Source organism: Cornus florida, unplaced genomic scaffold (genome assembly GCF_030987335.1).
Source record: "Cornus florida cultivar Cherokee Brave unplaced genomic scaffold, ASM3098733v1 CherokeeBrave_3.0.0_Hap2_Chr10, whole genome shotgun sequence".
NCBI classification, from domain to species: Eukaryota; Viridiplantae; Streptophyta; class Magnoliopsida; order Cornales; family Cornaceae; genus Cornus; species Cornus florida.
Genome location: NW_026775580.1, coordinates 22,731,252 through 22,748,585, shown reverse-complemented (window position 1 = coordinate 22,748,585; position 17,334 = coordinate 22,731,252). Strand labels below are relative to the sequence as shown.

Sequence of the window (17,334 nt, the reverse complement as noted above, 5' to 3'; positions counted from 1 at the left end):
TATGCTTAATTTGCCATCCATGCTTAGTTTTTAATTAATGACACACACACACACACACACACATTTGTTTTACAATATGAATCTCCCCTTAAATTTACAATTGCTAATGTTTAGTAAAGTGAAGCTTAGTGGTGAACTCGATGCCCCAAGACCTTTCTCTGATTCTTTAATCCCTAATCTCTAGATTGTCATTTAAATTGCATATTTTAATTGAACCATTAGTGTAATTCAACCAACCAAACCCCTATTTGATCATTCGACCTACTAATCCAATATTGATTCTGGAGTACCTTATAAATCCCTTGGGAGGATCCCTACTTACTCTTGCTACGTTAGTAGTATTAGTGGTAGTGACTTTAATAAATTTAAACTTGGCCGTACTATCACGCACACATTTTGGCACATAGTAACGGCTGTGTGACCAAGTTTTGGTGCCATTGCTGGGGATTAATAACGTCGTACTCGGAATTAATTAGGAATTAGTACTCCTTTGATCCTTGTTTTACTTTATTTTATTTTGTTTTCTTATTATGATTACGCTTGATTGGCTAGGTACTTAGAGCCAAGAGAAGCAAAACAAAGGATCTTCAAAGCAAGCAAAGCAAAGAAAAGCATAAAAAGCAAAAATAAAAAATTTTGTAAAAGCAAAGCAAAGCAAAAAGCTTAAAAATATCTTGAAGTTGCTTAAGGACCCTTTGTAAGCTATTCTAACTCCTCTTGCTTAGTTAAATTGTCGGCCCTCGTAGAGGCATTTACTTTTTGCATTTGTTGAAAAAGCATGGGAGTATGGAATCAATGTATGTAAAGGCTTGTTGTTGATTGATTTAGGTTGTGAAGGAGAAGTATTTGTTATTTGCTATTTGTTGAGTTGTTGTTTATATTGATTTGCATTGTGCTTGCATGGTCATAGGTCTTTAGATCCTCCTCTTGTCCCATTGAATCTTAATCTTGAGTCGATTGTAAGTAATCCAAGGGGTAGGGGCAATTCAAGTGAATCCATTTCATCAATGGACGACCATATTGAAGACCATGTTAAAGACCTTGGTCACATAGACCAACAAGGTATTCTTCATCCTAATGTGCAACAACAACATGATAATGTACAAGTTCCCTTAGGTATGCCTAGACCTTTTGTTCCTCAACCACAAGTTCAAGTCCCACAAGGCCAAGTTCCAATTGGAATACCAAGGCCATACTATGCACCACCACCTCCACCTCCTAATGTCCAAGTCAATAATGGGGCTTATGTAAAGCCACCAATTGTGAATCCTCCCATGGCTTTAAGAGATCATTATGTGCCTAATGAATACAATGCACCAACATGCATTTGTCTTCCTCCATTTAGAGCATATCACTATGAAATCAAGCCACAAACCATTCAAAAGCTTCCCAATTTCTTTGGGCTTAATAATAAAGAACCATACAAGCATTTAAATGAATTTCTTGAAGTTTGTTCCACCATTAAATATACGAATATGCTGGAAGAAGTTTTAAGGTTGAAACTTTTTCCCTTTACCCTAAAAGATAAGGCAAAATATTGGTTTAACAATTTAAGACCTCTTTCTATAATTTCTTGGGTGGAAACAACAAGAGTTCTTGACAAAGTATTATCTCGTGTCTAAAACCAATGCCATGAGAACTTCAATTCGTGAATTTTCACAAGGGGATGGGGAATGTTACATGAGGCATGGAAAAGATTGAATGATTGGCTTAGGAAATGTCCTCATCACGACATTCCTAAGTGGCAAATAGTTCAACACTTTTATGAAATTATGTTGGACACCCATAAAGGCATAGTTGATGCCTCAATGGGGGGGTTCCAATTTTGATAAATATGAAGATGATGTGTGGCGTTTACATAAAAGCGTGAGTGAAAACTCAATGCACCGATTCTTGTCTTCTAAAAATGGTAGAAATGTAAGAGGAAGGAAGAATTCAAGCTTCTATCAAGTAGACAATTCTAATGACATAGTTACCGAAGTGAAGTCTCTATCTCAAAGATTTGATCAATTTCTGAACAATTAAAATTCGGCCCATCAAGTGTCTTCTTCTTCCCCTCATCATCATCATCATTCTAATGAATCATGTATGACTTGTTAAAGTATTTTGCATACTACTCCCAATTGTCCCCCTGGACATGCGCATAATGAACACCATAAACAAGTAAATGTAACTTTTGTGAATCAAGGGAATAATCTTTATGGAAGTCATTATAATCCCAGCTGGAGGAATCATCCCAATTTCTCTTGGAAAAACCAAAGGGAAGGCTTAAACCCTCCCCAAAATGGTTTCCAAGGCAAGTATGTTCCACCCCATATGCAAAGCCAAAATTCTTCAAGCTATCGTCCATCTTATCAAGCACCAAATGGAAATCAATATTTGAATTCTCATTTTCCAAATCAATCATCTTACTCCTAAGGTCATTCAAGAAGTCCCGCATTTGAAGAAAATGTTTTATTGGCTTTAGGTACTTTGGAGGCGAATACTCAATTGCTTCATTCTCACTCACCATCAATTGCTAAGCTAAAAACTCAAATAGGGCAAATAGCTAGCACTTTAAATGCGAGAGAGGAAAGAAAAATGTCTCAACCCACCACCTAAGCAACAATTTGTTGTAGAGACCACTTCCCCTTCAGAATATCCTACATTTGAACATGTTAATGCGGTGACCACTTTGAAAAGTGGAAAGGTGATTGACAATCAAGTCAGTGTTTCCAATAAAGAGAGTGAACTGGTGCAACCTAGTGTTGACACCTGTCCCGTTTCACATTCTATTCCTCCTTCATTAAGTGCAAAGGACAAAGTTGTTGAGAATTCTTCACAAAAAGTTTTTGAAAATATGTTTGAAAAATCTTTTAAACCAAAGGCTCCATTCCCAGATGCTTTAAAAACATCCACATCTTTTGAAAAGCAACAAGGTAAAATGAATGAAATCATTGATATGTTTAGGCAAGTTAAAATCAATCTTCCTCTCTTGGATGCAATTCGAAAAATTCCGGCTTCTGCCAAGTTCTTGAAAGATCTATGCACTCTTAAGAGGAAGAACAAAAGCCAAGCACCTAGGAAAGTTGTTCTTATCGAGCAAGTGAGCTCTATCTTGCAACACAACACTCTTTCTAAATTACTTCATGCATTATAGGTGACCATCTTATCAATCGGGCTCTTATGGATTTAGGAGCGAGCGTAAATCTTCTTCCCTATTCAACGTATGTTTAATTGGGCTTAGGTGAATTGAAACTGACGTCGGTAGTTTTGCAACTAACCGACCGATCCATTAAAAAATCTTGGGGTATCATAGAGGATGTTTTGATTAAAGTTGACAAGTTCTTCTTTCTGGTCGATTTCATTGTCATTGACACGGAGCCGGTTCATAATGCTAAGAGCCAAATCCTAGTTATACTTGGCCGTCCCTTCTTGGCTACCGCTAATGCCAACATTAATTGTAGGACGGGGATAATGAAGATTTCTTTTGGTCACATGAAAGTGAAGTTAAACATTTTTAATCCAACCCCCAATTCTATGGATAAACATGAAAATATTTGTGTTATGGAAAAATGTTTCGAAAATGAAATTGAAAAGAATGAGTCCTTGCTTTGTATTGAAAAATCAAATGGTTTGCCTTTGAAAGAGTTTTCAAAAGATGTCTTGAATCCTAATGTTGAACGGGCATGGAAGCCTAAAAGTTTTATTGATAAAAACCATCAAATGCACTTAAACCAAATCCAACAATTTCCTTAGGGATGGTTTGTTGGGTGGGGTTCGAAGTTCCATTCACCCCATTGAGAAGGGGATATCTACCAAGATCTTTTATCCGGGCTAAAAGAGCCAAACGTCTTGCTAGAGACGTTAAAGACTAGTGCTTCATAGGGCTTTCCAACCCTATTTCCTCCCTCATTTCTTGTTTTTGTTCTTTCCTGCATCTTCTAGATATGATTTGAGTTGATAATTCCAGTTTTCGGGTAGTTTCTTGCATTTCCTGCACTTCTAGTGTCTTTTCGATCGATCGAAGCCCATCCACTTCGATCGATCGAACCCTTTGAAATCATGACTTTTCATCTTCCATTTTGATCAATTGAAGTCCATTTGGATCGATCAAAGAAAGTGTTGGATCGATCGAAGACCGTTTCAATCGATCAAAAATGCATTTTTTCAAATTCCAAGAATTGCTTTGGCCATTGGCCTTCCCACCTTTAACCCTATTTTTTTATTCTTTTTCTCTCTCTTCTTTTTCTTTTTCTTTTTCTTTTCTTTCTTCTCTCTTTCTCTCTCTACCTCCCTCAAAACTCTCGACATTCTCTCTTCTCTCTCCGTAAACCACAAACCCCCTCTCATCTCTAACTCTTTCAATCTCTCAATCCCTCATCTTCTCTACCTCTTAACTCCGGCGAAACCCAACTTAACATCCATCCTTCTTCATCGTTTCCGATGGAGTCCCCAAGGAAAGACCAAGTCACCGATATCCATTTTAGCCGGCGAAAGCTTTTGGCCAAAGGGGCCAAGCTCCTTCATCTCCCTAGCTCGAATCTCTTTCGGATTCTCTCTACTCTCTTGATCTCTGGCCAATTTAGGCCAAGAAAGATTCGAATCTTCCTCCGGCGAGCTCTGCAACTTCCGACGAGACTCCAATCACCACTTCCGGCCACGCTTTGGCCAGAATTCTCTTGGTTTCACCAAAAAATCATACTCTCTATCTCCTCTTCTCATTTGCAAGTCAGGTATGTGTTTACTCATTTTATTTTTATTTTTATTTTTATTTTATTTTTGCATTGTTCCATTTTAAGTTTTATTATTTTTGCTTTATATATATTTGTTGTATATATTTTTGATGTCATCATAAAAAATTTAAATATATATATATATATATATATATGGAAAATGGTATATAAAAATGAAAAATGAAAAATCAATAATAACAAAAATAATAAAAATTAAAATGGACCATGGATTGTGACATTTGTGATTGAGAAGTTTGGACAGAATTGAGGATGGAATATGGTTGTTGTTGAATTAGAAGGAGAATGGGCAAATTAAGTATGGATTTTGTGTTGTGGGTGGTGTCCCTTTTTGTCATGCTAATTAGCTTTTGAAACTTTGATTTGATGGAGAGATGTAAATGCTTGAGATTTGATCTATATTTGCCTATATGTGTGCCCTTGTTGAAAATTTGTGGAATGCTCATTTTTAAAGGAACCGTTGCCGGATTTTTGCAAAATCCAACTTGAACTTTGATTTTTAATTCTAAATGGCATTTGGTTTAACTTTGTGAACTTGAATTGATTTGCTTTGAAATTGAGTTTTAAAGTTAGATGTTGAAATTGAATTGATTGAAAAATTTTGGAAAGTTGTCTTGTGTTGCTTGAATGGAAATGGAAAATTGATTGTTAAAAAGGAATTGTTTTTCTTGAAAGAATTGAATTGAAAATCGAAACTCTCTGAACTTGAAAAATTCTTGGAAACTTTAAAGTTGAAATGGCATTGAAGTTGAATATTTGTGAGCATGAATCCCAACTTGTTTTATTCATTTGTTTTGAGTATGAAAATGCATGGATGTTTGTTCTAAATGCGTGAAAGTTTGACTTGATTTGAAATTTGTGCCTTTGAATTTGAAAATGCAAAATCTTGTCAAAATGTTTCAATGTGTTTCAAATGGAATCTCTTTGCAAGTTTTTGATCTTGAATTGTTCATTGCTTATGATTAAGGTGCATGGTTTGGCATATTGATCCTTAATTGTCTAAACTGCCTTTGTGATCACACTTGTTGGTTTCAAAATGTTAAAAGAGAATTTTTGAACTATGTTTTGAAAATGAGAAGTTGAGTTGCTTAATTCCTTCTTCTGTTGATTATTTAATGCATGATTCTTGTTATGATGTTTATCTACAATGCATTTGAATATTTGCACTTTAAAGTTTTCAAAAATTTCAATTTTGCCCCAAAAGTGTTGAAAAATTCCAAAGTTAACCAAAATGCCCTTAAATGAGTTGTAACTTGTTCTGTTTGATTCATTTCCATCCAAATGCATGTGTTAAGTGCTATTGAACTTATTTGCACTCAATTCTTGATTTTTGCCATGCTAGGGCATAAGTTTGTTGTTCTTTGGCCTTAGTATCTATTCTTGAGCTTAATTGGAATTGTAAACTGTCATTTAAAGTAAGTTTGGGGTTATGTTTGCTTTAATTTGGAAAGATGTTTGTCAAATTCCATTTACTTGATTCTATACATTTGTAATCCTTTTCTAAAAGCCAAGTAAGGGCTTGAGACCGAGGTTCTTTCCGGTCATGATTTTGATTCAAAAATGGTAAGTTTCTTGTATTCTAAGTCTTTGACCATTCTTTGCTTCATTTAAGCTTTAAAGAGGGTCACGAGCCATAAACGATTAATTTTTTGCTTATGTATTGCTTAGAGGAGGTCACAAGCCATAAGTGATCATAGGTTGTTGATTTTGTTGAAATGGAGTACAGGATATTTCTTTATCTGGAGTTTGACTTTATGCATCAATTAGGTACATGCCATTTACTTGCATAACATGTCCAGGATTCATTCTTAAACTTGTGTATCATAACATGCCTAGGATTGAAGTGTTTTGCAACCTTACATTTCACTTAGTCTTTATTTCATGATATACATGTTTCTTGAGTTCTAGGTTGATATTGCCATGATTATATTCTCCATGTTATCTTGTTTGCTCCATTTGGTCTTAAATGTTGAATTTGTAGACATTCTTGCTTAGGAATTGATACGATGTCATCCTAGGGTTTACTTGCCATGAAATTGCAGAATCTTCTTGAGTTTTAGGTTTGTGAATGCACGTTGCATCCTTTATGCATGTCATATCTTATACTTGTCCTTTTGATCCCATTTCTGCTCAAATTTTTCCAAAAGTGACTTTTCTACCCTTTATGCTATCATTGCATTGTCTTGCATACCTGAGATTGCTGATTGTGCCATAATCTATTCTTGTCTAGTTGAAGCATGTTGAATGATATTCTTGAAGCTATCTTGATCACTTATTGCACAAGCATGATCCTATTTGTCTATTTGTCTATTTCTACTTTATTCAGGCATGCTTCGTGTTTTCTTATCAGATGTTTACCTTATTCTATACCTGTGCACTGATTTATACTTGTTGTTTTTGCAGATGTAGCGTAAGCAGAAGACTCTTGCCAGAAAAAAAGAGTAGCTAGAGCTCCATAACCTCCTCCATCTCCTAAGGCAATGTCATCTTCATCTTTATCTTCTAAGGCTACCGCATTTGTATCAACCCATTCAAAGCCATCTTTCATGGAGGACAGGGTCCCATTATCAGGGCAATGCTTATACCATTTTTCTCCGGCAGGAAACTTGAGCCAGAGTTCAGATTCCACAGAGCTTTATTTACCGAGTTGGAGTAGACCAAATGGTCTTTTGATGAGCTCACCCATAGGAACATCAATACCATTATGACTCTGGCAGACACTATAGTCTGTCCTCGGTTAGTTGCATTATTCTTCCAGCACCTCCAGATGGAAGAGGATGACCGACAGTTGATGTATATGACCATTGATGGTCAGGACATTGACATTTCTACCCTTGCCATTGTTGCTGCCTGTCGATGCCCCCATCTCTCTCCATTAGTCACTAACTCTGAGGATCCACTATATCCCGTCATTCTAGCTTACCCCTCTAAGTTGACTATGGTTGCGACACTATCCCCATAGGCTGCCTTTGAAGGCAATATATTTGGAGACTGGGTTGATATTGATCCCCGATACTGGTTTATAGATTCTGCGTTGCACCTCAAAGCTTTTCCTTCAGGCCATGGCACACAAAAGAGAGAGGGGATTCTACAGGCTCTATACTGTTTGATCCAGGGTTTCTAGATTTCCATTCCTGCTCTCATCTGGGAGATTATTCACAAATACTGGGATAATCTGATCTTCAATCACAATTCCAAATCCGATGCTTGGCCTTTACCATTTGGTCACCTGATTTCACAGCTGTTGATTGATTAAGGCTATTATTTTAACCCAGAAGAGATTCCAGAGCCCTCGGCATAGAGGGCTAGGAGGGTGTATGACATGGCAAAGTGGACCAAGACTTTCAATTCTTGCACAAAGAACAGGAAGAATAGAGATTAGAAAAGGAAGCGAGATTAAGAGAAAGCCGAGGAGGATGCAACAATGGAGGAAGCATCTCAGGGATCACCTCTTAGACAGCGGCGATGCACTACTACTTCTACATCTACCTCATAGCCAAATGTATGGTTGCCATCTCAGCAAGCCGGCCCCTCACATGTCCCTACTATAAAGTCGATGTCACATGCTGACACTTGATCCCGTCATGCTAGTTCAGATTCTAGCTACAGATCTGATCTGATTTAGTTGCATACAGACTTTATTTATTTTAGACCTGACATAACTGGGCGGCACGAGGACATTACGAGGCATCATGATGATTTAGTGCGGAGGCACGATGATTTAGTCTGGCGATCTTACGATTTGAGGACCGACATTTTCGAGGCGAGGAGAGATATTACTACATTGCGGACAGACATTCAAACATCTCTCACTCAACATAGCTGGGAGATGTTCAATATGCTCTAGATCATTGCAGACATGATGACACTAAATGCTGCACCATGATTCCACCCTTCTCTCTATCTCTATCACTTTCACTCATTATCTGCACTGATACACTGATATTTTGATATATTGTTATTTTTGGGATATTTTTGCACTGCACTTGATATACACTGGTTTTTGGATGATGGTTTTGGATTTATTTGCATATATGGATATTTGGATTTATGATATCGTTGATATTGGTTTTGGATTAACATGATATACATGGATTTTTGAGATATTGATTTTATTGCTGTTGGCTTTCGATATTCTGAGCTTTATAGTGCTATATGCCATGATTTTTACCCAGTTCTCTGTTTCAACTCTCATTTATATCATTGATGTATATGCTTTGACAGTTGCTAGTGTGACCATTTTCAGACAAATTTTCAGAATCTAAGTTTGGGGGTGCGCCTTCCAATGCTAAGCTTCCGTTGCTGGGTCCTATTTGCTACACCCATTTGGTATACTCTTTCCATTATCTGTTGCTCTCTTTGTACATTGAGGATAATGCACAAATTAAGTTTGGGGGTGTGTTAGCATATTCTATATGTCGCACTTAGGTTCTATGTATGTGGTATGATTTGAGAGTCTTTAGCCATAATTTTAATCTTGTTTACTTGACTTAAGAGTCCAATACTCCTTGTATGCCTTATGGATGCTATTTAAGAGTAAATTTTTTGAAAAATTGATATCTTGTTTGCATTTGTGGTCCACATCATCCTGATTTTGCGATTGTTTTAAGATTCACTCTAGGATTCTACACTAGCACAGGTGCACACTAACATTCATTTGTGGGGTGCATGCTTTGTTGATTATTAATTTGGTTATATCCCAATTGAACTAGTAGTGCTTTGAAAGCTTTTATTCTTGATAAAGGTAAATAATAAACCCTTTTCACTGAGTAGCGGGGATTCTAGCCTCATCAAGCATTGAATTTCTTGCGCCGAAAGGTGAAAGGCCAAAAATCTAGGTTAAAAAAAAAAGGAAAATTTGCAAAAGCAAATAAAAGTGAGGACTTTTCCCAAAAGGTGAGAAGTGGGAAATGATTAAATGGAGGTTATTTTGATTTGTAGCCTAATTGATTTGAGCTTGTAAGTCCTTAGGAGTGTTTCTACACCTAGTGCCCTAAAGTCGTCCGGTTTGGGAGTTATTGACCTAACGCTCGCCTCATGAATCTTCTAGAAAGTTTAAGAGATCAACACATTACACCATGCTTCCATCTTTGATTCTATAAGAAAAATTAAAAAATAATAATAATAAAATAATTGAGTGAAAAGAATAAGTGCACCTAGTTGAATAAAGTTTTAATAAAAGGTTCACTCTTTGTCTTAATGATCGGTACTAGATTTGTGTGCTAGCTTGAGGCCGGATGTGATTATTTCATTAGTTGGCTTAGATATCAACATATTTGATGCCGGTTCACTTAAAAAGGATTCTGTAGTTGTTTTAATTCGCATGATCATTCTCTTGATGTGTGGAGAACCATATTTATTTGCTTGGTGTTGATATTTTGGAGAGTTGCTTGGAAATGGTTGAAAAATTACATACTTGATGTAGTTTTCTCCCAATGCTTGTTTTGTATGTTGGTGCCTCTTTAGTGAGAAAGAGCTTAATGTTTGTGGGTATCATTTCTGGAAACCCTCACGAGACTTCACTTATCCAATAGGGGTAACCTAGGGGTTTAAAAGGCTTCTTACATATGCTAAATGAAATCGTGTTCCCTACGAAAGTGGCGTTATCCTTTCATTGCTTTCTAGCTCATAATTACTTAGTTGTTTCTTTCTTTTTTTTTCTTTATAATTCATTGCTAGGGATTAGCAATATCTAAGTTTGGGGTGTGACAAGTGCTCAAATGTGTTGCATTTTAGCACCTAAGCTAGGGAATTTTAATCTATTCATCTATCTTACTTTCATGGTTTAGTTCTTATTTGTGTTTTTGTCTATTTCAGGTCAACAAGGTTCAAACAGGATAAAAGGAACCTTGGAGTTAAAAAGAAAATCCAGAAAAAGTCAGAAAAACTACACTATTGAAGCTTCGATCAATCGAAGGAAATCCCGATCGATCGAAGGAAGGTACAATCGATCGAGATTAAGGCAGTGCCAACTCAATGGAGAAGGTTGCCAGATGTCCAAAATATCTTACCACGTCAACTTCGATCGATTGAAGCAAGTGTTGGATCGATCGAAGACCTGTTCGATCGATCGAAGCAAGGGCTGACAGTGAGCTGTTTTAATTCCCGAGTGCGCCCGAACTCCACCAACTTTTGTAGCTGCGAGTTTGCACCAATCAAAGGCCTTATTTCTGACTTGTTTCCTACTCAAAGAGGCTTGTATTTAAATTAAATGAACCAATTTGTATAAGGTTCCATTAGTTGACAATTTTTGGGTTATTCAAGTTTTTACCAATTATAGAAATAGCTCTTAGATATTTTCTCTCCCTAGAACTAGGGTTTTGGAGCAAAGCAAAGGGGAAAAGAATGGCGCCTACAATGAAGAAAACCCTTGAGGATTCCAAGACCACTACCATAAGTGGCTAAATCTTTCTCTTGGGGCTAGAGATAACCCTAGGCTTACTTCCTAAACCTAGTATCTCGTAGATTTTTGGGGATTTATGTTGTAAATAATGTTTTGACCATGAATTAATATAGATCTTGTGTTTTTACATGATTTATATGGATTAATTCTTCTAATTGATTTTTTATTTCTATCCATATGTCTATGTATGCTAGAATGAATGGTCATGTGCTTACACTAAGTTTTTATGAGTTTGAAGCATGTCTATGTGGGCCAAAATTATAAATCTAATGATGGTCAAGGCATGGTGCTTAATTGATTACTCTTGTGGTTTATTTGATGGATCATGCTTATTTCTTGATGGATTGTGCTACCCCCTTAGCTTAATTAGTTTAATTTCCTTGTCATTAGAGTGGTTGTAGTGTAATTGCTTTCATTTCCTAGATAAGTAGACAATCCATTCTTGTTGTCTGATGATCCATGCTTATGAGTGCAAATAGTACATTTCTATAGATTCTTGTGTGTGCATTAATTGTGGGTTTATTTAATGATCAATGGCTTAGTTTGATAAGTTATGTTGCTCACTAGATTGATTAGATAATTTATGCTTAATTTGCCATCTATGCTTAGTTTTCAATTAATGACACACACACACACACACACATTTGTTTTATAATATAAATCTCCCCTTAAATTTACAATTGCTAATGTTTAGTGAAGTGAAGCTTAATGGTGAACTCTATGCCCCAAGACCTTTCTCTCATTCTTTAGTTCCTAATCTCTAGATTGTCATTTAAATTGCATGTTTTAATTGAACCATTAGTGTAATTCAACCAACCAAACCCCTATTTGATCATTCAACCTACTAATCCAATATTAATTCCGGAGTACCTTGCAAATCCCTTTGGATGATCCCTACTCACTCTTGCTACGTTTGTAGTATTAGTGGTATTGGCTTTTATAAATTTAAACTTGGCCGCACTATCACACACACATTTTAGCACATAGTAACGGCCATGTGACCACTATGCATGTAACTTTATTCTTTCAGGGCTACTTTAATGTAAATTTGAATCATTTAATGGCAATTTAGGTAACCATTAGCCGTGTTATTATTATTGAAGGACTTGAATGTATAATGAGCAACATAATGTTTGTATTGATATTTAAAGTTGATGTATGGTTATTTCATACATGTTATGAGTTGGGACAGGGCATTGAAGGTCAAAATGACCAAAGGGATGGACGGGAGCAGGTTTCGGGGACAAAAAAAGGCAAGTGCCCAATTTCTGAGAGAGACAAAGCGCTCGACTGGCATGCCCGCACATATGTGGGGAGGAAGTATCGACTTTAGGGCAGTGTATAGCAGTGCATTCCCGCACATATGTGGGGAAGAAGTATCGACTTTAGGGCAGTACTTAGCAGTACATATTGGAGTCGTTACTACTGCCAATACCCAAACATATTTGGGGAGAAAGTATCGACTTTAGGGTAGTGCATAGCATGACTCTCAATCTCAAAGGTCAGTTTTCTTTACTCTTATATATCTAATTTAACTCTACTTTATTTATACATGATTATAATCTATTATCTATCATGTTCAAATTCAATTTCATCTTGTTTGTTTCATTGTTGATCAAATAATATTCAGTGCAATTCATTTATTCATTATTGAAAAATTGATCTTCATTTTACTTCTTATTTTTGCTGTATAATTTCTTTTATTGTACAAAGTATTATAATATTGTAAGTGTAACATTTGAGATAATATTGTGAGATATATTTTCAAAATGTCAATTTATTCAATGAGAATTCTTGTATTTATTTTATTGTGTGAATGAATTTTCTACAAAATCCCCAACATATTTTAAATTGTTAGAACTAATTATTATTATTATGATAATATATATATATATAGAAAACAATACAAAGTTTTTGGTTAAGACACGTAAGATAATAATATTGTTAAGGTATTATTAACCTGCACTTAATTCAATTTTATTTTGCCAGTTCCAAAAGAAACACTTCCAAGGTATGCCACTAGAATTTAGCAAGAAAAGTAAAGGAGAGAGATAGAGTTAATCCCAAATGTCACTATTTGACATATGTGACTTTACTAATAAAAATTAGTATTTACCCTTTGTGTGTTATAATCATGTTTATTATAATCTTGCTTATTATATACACTCTCTTTTCAATTGATAAATTTATTATTAGATTAGTTTTTTAAACTTTATTCGTGGACTTTTTTTCAAATTTATTTTAAAAACACTTATCGTACTTATCTTTCCCATTCGATCACTGTACTATAATTTAATATAATGTTACCCAAAAGATCCCCATTCTTGATGTGAAATACGAGCTCTTTTTATTAATCTTAAAATTCAGATAAGATTTTTTTTAATCTTTGTCTTTTCATTCATAATCTATTATCTCTCTCAATTCAAATTTTTTTTTTTTTTTTTTGAAAGGTTTCTCAAATCTCAATTCATTTTCAATATGACTATGTCTAGAGCACTGCCTATTGGTGCCAAGTGACTTGAAATTTTGTGTTTTAGTAAAACATTGATGCAGTTTAATGATATTCTCTTTCTATTTCTTATTGAGCAATAGTTAAAGCAATTTAATAGGTTACTGTTGCACTTTATTAATTAAATAAGGTTAAGTGCAAAAAAACTCTTATAATATACAAAAATGTGTAATTACTCTCTTATTATTCGAAAAACCACTCTATTTCTAATTTGTGCAAATAAGGATAAATAATAATTTTGATGTTGAAATTACTAAATTAGTCTTACTTTATCATTAAAAATAAAATAAAAACAAAAAGCCAAAAAGCAAAATGTTAAAATTATCTTTAAAGTCATAACCTAACAATATTGTACTTACTCCTGTATTCCTTTCACCTAGGCCCAGCACACCCAAAGCCTAGACACTACTACACACCCCTCAGTCGCTCTCTTAAAATATGAACTATCTTACACTCACAGTTGGTAGGGTTATAACTTGCTTTTAATGTTTATTGTGGTTGAGATTGAAGTATACTTTAACGGTTGGTGATGTTATAATTTTTTTTTGGCCATGTTCATTTTGATTGAATGATGAAATGCAGTATACCTTGACAATTACTGATGCTATAACTTTTTTTTGCTCATTTTGATTGATTATGTTCTTTACCTATAATTTATGTTAGATGCAGTGGTATGAGTGGTTGTGATTGGCTCCTTGAATTTCCAACTAATTCCATTGCTCTTAACACAAAATTTAAGAGCAGAGTAAAGAGGGAAAAAAAAAATGAGAAACAAAATATAAGAGCAAAGCAAAGAGGAAACAAATGAGAAAAAAATTCAGAAAAACACAAATTTAGAGAAAGAGCTTGGCAGAGAGAAATTTTAGAGAGAAAAATAAAATTAGAGAGATAATATTGGCAGCAACAAGATTTTTAGAGAGAAAAAACCAAATTAGAAAGATAATATTGGCTGCCATAGAATTTTCAGAGAGATAAAAAGAAAAAATTATAGATATATATATATATGGGCGGCCAAAAAAATATTTTAGAGAGCAAAATTTGAGATAGAGATGGCCACAAAGAGATATTATAGAGAGAGAAAAAAAAAATTTAGAGAGGGAGAGAGATTAAAAAAAAAAAATAGAGATATATATATATATATATATGGGCACAAGACGGCTACAAAAAGATATTATAGACAGAAGAAAAAATTAGAACAAAGAAATATTTTAGAGAGATAAAAAACAATTTAGAGAGAGAGTTATAAAAAAAATTAGTGATATATATATGGGCGGCCACAAAAAGATATTTTAGAGAGAAAAAATTGAGATAGAGAGACCGCCTCAAAGAGATATTATAGAGAGAAAAAAAATTTAGAATAAAGAGATATTATAGAGAGACAAAAATTTTAGAGAGAGATAAAAAAAAAATAGAGAGATATATAAATGAAAATTTTGAGATAGAGAGCCCAGCACAAAAAGATATTATAGTGAGAGAGAAATTTTAGAACAAATAGATATTAAAAAAAAAAAAAAAATTAAAGAGAAGAAAATTGAGAGATAGTGTTTTACATGGACAAGTCTTGAAGAGACCCGGCCTATTTAATATTCAAACATATGCAAAATTGATAGGGGTATTCTTGTCACATAAAAGGGCATAGGGGACAAATTGCTAAAAGAATAAATAATATAAAGAGTTATATACACTTTTTTTCTACTAGTGATATTTTTTTATTCATTTTTTATATAATAAGAGAATTTTTTTGTACTTAACCCATTAAAATATTACCATGTAATATAATTTATTGATATTCTCTCTTCTATAAAAAAACAAAATGTGAAGTAAAAAATATATATAAATTGATTAATTAATTGAACCATTAAAAATGTGAGGTGCCTCTGTCTGTACGTGTATATTAGTTTATGTTTACACATAATATATTGGTTTTTCCAGTTCTACCAAGACACGTCCCCTTGACATCAAACTGTTGTATTAACAATATCTTATACATTTGTCCATCTGCAGTGCTTCCAAATTTGACTACAGTATCCACCTTAAAATATATTAGACTAATGACATTTCATGCCAACAGACAAACAGTCGGGCATCTAAAATAATGATGGTAACAACCGTGGTAATAAAATTATGGGTAAATTACATCGCTCACTCCAGAATTGGACGCGGTGTACTCTGAGTACACTCTTTGTAATTAATGTAAATTTAAAAAATGATTAAGTTATCATTTTTTTTATATTAAAACACTTTAATAATTATAAATTTTGACATTAAATGACAAAATTTCAATGAAATACCATTAAAATGTAAAGTATCAATTTTATATTATTAAATTTTACAAAAAAATAAAAATAAAAATAAAAATAATGATATTTGAATAGGTTTCTATTGGTCCCACCTTTAAATTATAATTTGCCATTTTAAATGTCAAAAAGTTGTCATAGGTTCACTACATTGAGTTCTAAGTGATTCTGACATGCATAGTGCATATTATTAATCTTTAGGGACAACTTGGTCATTCAACATTGTTAAGAAGACTATTCAAATGGTCTAAGGAAGGTACATTGTGTTGAAGACTCACTCTGCAGGCCATTTAGGATTACAGGCTTTAGCACAGAAGATGATATTTGGCTACAAGGCATTTAAGGGGCAATTAAGTCTTTTCACACATGTATTATATCATAATACACCGTGTATGATAGTACATTTGTATTGAATTGCCCCTATTCTTAGTTTGATCAAGTGTCACTACAAGGGCATTTGGTCAAAGCAAATTGCTGAGCATTCTTGTGACACGTGTCATACGGTCCTAATGTGAGAATATGCAGGCTGTTATTCATTGCTTATTGGTTAAGCTTGATATATATTCATATACATACACATGTTGTCAATTAACTTGCTTTCTAGAAGACAAATTATGTAAAGGTGGCAGGAGTATTATGGTCTATTTACAGAAGGAATTACATATTATTCCGTGACCAATGATTGGATAAGTGTGACAGATATATTTCCTATTTGAGATAGAAGGATTTGTATTCAAGGGATACTATATATATATGTTGTTATAGCATTTTCTAGGGTTTAAGCCTTCTTGAAAAACCCTAAGGCAAGTAACATTGTGTAAGAAAAAAGAGCTGAATATGAACATAGATTTCTAAGGTTGTTTATAATGATCAAAGCTCACACTCAGAGCAAGCAAAAGAGAATAATATCATATGGAGGCCTGTTGCTGATTTTGCTAGTGCAGAAGCTGGTTTGGAGGTCTGAGTTTTGTTTAAGCTTGCTGTGGTGCTGAGACAAGGTTGACGTAAGTGTAACTTATTATTTTGTATCTGCAGAAAGTATGTTTGTGACCATCTTTTAGCTGCATTTGATTTTGATGTCTCAAACTTGTGTTTTAGCCTTTTTACTGGTTTAGTTTGTTGATCTGAACTTAGTATCACTATATCTTGCTATGAGTTACATTATTATCATCTGAGCAAGTTTTCATAGTTAAATTAAGGTTGTTGAAGTTGAGGTTTGAACAGAATTAAGGTCAACACAAATTTTGACCTTGTGAAACCTTAGTTCTTGAAGGTTCTATAGAATTGAGCCTATATTAGTATTGTAATTGTGTATTCATGATATATTCATCTTTATTATCATCTGAGCATATCTATATTGAAGATATAAGGTTGTGGAATACATCTATGAGT

General features: G+C 34.2%; 1 pseudogene; it reads right to left on the bottom strand.

Moving 5' to 3' along the window:
* Positions 1 to 1,637: 1,637 nt before the first annotated feature.
* LOC132280298 (small nucleolar RNA R71) lies at positions 1,638 to 1,735 on the bottom strand (annotated as a pseudogene).
* Positions 1,736 to 17,334: the final 15,599 nt, after the last annotated feature.